The sequence below is a fragment of the Camellia sinensis genome, chromosome 14 (genome assembly GCF_055761805.1).
Source record: "Camellia sinensis isolate YWXY chromosome 14, ASM5576180v1, whole genome shotgun sequence".
Lineage (NCBI taxonomy): Eukaryota > Viridiplantae > Streptophyta > Magnoliopsida > Ericales > Theaceae > Camellia > Camellia sinensis.
Window position 1 is genome coordinate 109,154,018 of NC_138974.1, and position 3,783 is coordinate 109,157,800.

Sequence of the window (3,783 nt, forward strand, 5' to 3'; positions counted from 1 at the left end):
GGATGGCCAGGTATCCCGACTGAGTTGACAGGATGGAGATACGGGGCTTCCTACCTAATTCCGCTAGAGCCTCCTATGCCAGATCATCCATACACCAGAGACCCTGACTCACCACCAGTATGTTTTACAGCTTTGCTTTATCACTCAGATACTTGGACATTCATTCATTTACTGATGATTTGCACTTGGATGTGCAGCCTACCACGGAGTATGCTGAGGGGTTACTTGGGTTAGTGGCCTCGCTCGAAGGCATGGTCCTGCGGAGAGAGGCGCAGCTGTCCATCATGGGCGTCTCGGTACTGTTTAGTTTTCTTACATTTATCATATTTCTGATGACATGTTGAATTTGAACATTTCACTGCATTGATTGACCGACTGTATGCGGAGAACATATCTGACACACACCACATCCATGTACTACATTTGCATACATCTACTCCATGTAGCTTTTTATCTGTACATCTGATATACATATTTTGGCTGATGTATTCAAATTGCAGTCTTTCTTTTCAGATGCCTCTGATATATACCGGACCACAGGCCGGGCCATCTAGGCCTTCCGGAGGAGCTGGGCCATCTAGGCCTTCTCGGAGAGCTGGGAGAGGGGAGTCGTCTAGCGAATGAGGCGGGCGCAAAGCACATATTATTGAGGAGGAGTCCAGCGAGGAGGAGGAGTCCGCGCATCGTCAGTCAGAGACATCTGCTGGCAGAGAGGATGACTCTGAGTCGGGTTCTGAGGGCGGAGATGATGCCGAGGAGGATCTCGAGGATGACAGCTCTGACTCAGATGGCGATGATGGTGCTGTGGCTGTTCCGCAGAAGAGGACGAAGAGGGCCTCTTACTCTTGTGCTTGAGAGCATAGATGCAGCTGTTCCCTGCTTTATTTGCCTTTTTTACTAGTAGTTGTAGCACATTGTACATTATTAGGCAGCTTTATTTTTTGTAAAACTTGTACCCTTGTTGTAAAATGTTGTAATAAATGAGGCATGATGGAATGAAATAGCTTTTGTTCAAAAAAATGTGTTGTATTTTATGTTCTTGCATCGCATCGCATTATTTTCCACAAAAATGAGATTGAATGGAAATCGTGCATTGAAAATTGCCAAGCCAGGTAGTGAACCGACGCAATAATCAAAGAAACTTAACTTACTAAGAAAGGACAGAACCTTAGCAAGTTTACAACTCGATAAGCAAGACACAACAATGTTGATAAACAAAGAGTAACAACTCAATACACAAAACTCGTCAACTCGACAAAGCTTAACAACTTGGTGAACTTGACAACTCGACAAACAAAACAACAACTCGATAAGCAAAACAATAACTCGATAGGAAAAACAACAACAACTCGATAAACAAAACTAAAGAACAACTCAATAAACAAGTACATTTCGGACAATCTGGGTGACGGAACGCATCCGAAACAGAGGAAAACTAGCACCTTTAAGGCCCCCAATGCATGGAAATGCTTGGAACTTTCTTCTAGAGGCTAGAACAAGACCAAAGCCACCCTCCTCTTGATGGCCGACCACCTAAGGGAGCTGGTCAACCATCTTTTTGCATTGGAGGGGAGAGGGGTGGTCGGCCTGCCAGAAAAGGTGGCCGACCGGCCACCTAGCTTGGCAACCACCAAATTTTTGACACGTGTCCTCCAAACAGTGCCTTATCCTCTTTAAAAACTCCAGCCTCATGGTTCTCTCATTTCATCTTAGTTATGCACCAAAATGGAAGCATTTCTCACCCAAAATCTCACAGCTTGGATAGCTTCTCTAGATGGCTTGAAAAAGTTAAACTTTCGGGGTTTCGGCTTGAATGCACTATTCACGCTGAGCCGTACTTCGCTGCACATTCCGTTCCTTCATGCCGCGGCGAGGTTTTGGATTCCGATAACACACGTCTTTAGCTTTGGTGGGCAAGAGATGTGTCCGACCTTCGAAGATTTTCAAGTTTTGATGGAATCTGAGCGCCATGAAGAGATTTTGTCTCAGCTTCGCTTCGGCCACGCCCAAGCTTTAGGACAGATGTGTGGGCTCTCCATGCACGATGCTCGGTCTCTAATCTGCAACGGGGAACTGGATATCCTTGGCTTGATTCATCGCTTTTCTGATGCGGGTAACTGCGGCGACCATCATTGGCAAGGTTTTCAGCAACACGCCCTTTGCTTGTGCATACTATCTCACTTTTTGCTTGCCCCGGGCTTTAGCGGATCTAGCATCCGTCTGATTGAAGTTGCTCAAGGCTTGAAAGAAGGAAAGAGCTGCATTGCCATGACTTTGGTCGAGACGCTGATGGGCTTGGATGCTTTCTATCGCCGAGAGACGACCAGATTCGTGGGGAGTCCACTACTACTGCAGGTAATGTTTCCTACCCTTTCTCACATATATATTGCTCACATCACTCGGCCCGCAGGCTCGGTTTTTCTCACAAAACCCTTTTCTTACTTTTCTCTCATCGTACATCTCTCTATTCTTTATTCTCTCATTTTTCATCCCTCCCTAGGTATGGTTGATGGATAAATTGCAGGTTGTGGACTCTTGCCCAGCCTACTCATCTCGCGGCTACTTCTTCCGACAACGACTAGTCGATGCCCTTGATGAGGGATGGTGGTTCGACTGGATGTGCAATTTGTCTACGGATCGCATTGCTTGGGGCTGTCCTTGGCTCAATCTTCCGGCAATGAGCTATAGCATGTCCCGACAGACCGGGATCCAGTTGATTGGTCTGACTCACTGTGTGCTCTACTTTCCGTTCTGGTTCCAGCGCCAGTTCGGCCATGATCAGACTTGCCCGCCAGAGGAGATAGAGTATCCTGCTACATTCCCGGTTCGAGGTGCACAGCTTGCCCGGTATGCCACAGCATGGAGGACTAGAGAGCTCCTGGCACAGGAAGGGCCTACTTTGACATCAGAGGCTTCGACCAGCTCTGGAAGGGGGCGCAGTAACACTTTACTTAGTTACGCCCCGAATTTATTGCTTTATTAGTACTTTCAAGTTTTCTTTATGAATGTAATAAAAAGCAACTTCAATTTGTATGCAAGAGCACGAGAACTCTGTATTGAAATCAATGAAATTAAAGGTTGTAGGTACTAAAAATTTTCCACTTTGGTCCAAAAATGGTCTAAGTTGTAAAAAGATTAATTTTGAACAAAGTCAACTTTTATTAAAACTTTTCAAAACCATTTTCGATATGGATCAGAACTGGACATGCCTGAAATCTGCCACTGAGATGCATAACCCTGGATCCTAGCAATTGGAAAGTTGCCCCTAGTCTGAAGAGTACCGCGGCACTGCACAACAACGGAAAGTTGCCCCTAGTTTGAAGAGCACTACACCGAAGATCATAACCGGACTCTTGAATGCTGAATAGGCAAAGATGACCGAGATGATCAAATGGACAAAGTTGATCGGGGAAAAGTTTATGACTGAACTTCAGGATGAAGTTGCCTACGTATCCCAAAGATGGGAATCAAGCCTTACGTAGTTCAGGCTTAGGTTCACTCGAGTATTTTCACTCTCCTTTTACGCTCTAACTTTTGCCAAGGCTGCCTTTTGCGGGTTTTCAACCTTGCGAGCTCAGTTTTTATAATTTCAAATTTTTTTAACGCTCTAACTTTTGCTTAGGTCGCCCTTTCGGGTTTTCGGCCTAGCGAGCCTCTCAGGGGTAATATTTCTTCAACTTGTCCATGTTGATCGGTTGCGCGAACTCCAAGCCATCTAGGTCCATTAGAACCACAGCTCCACCTGACTAGATTGACTTGATGATGTAGAGACCAGTCCAAATG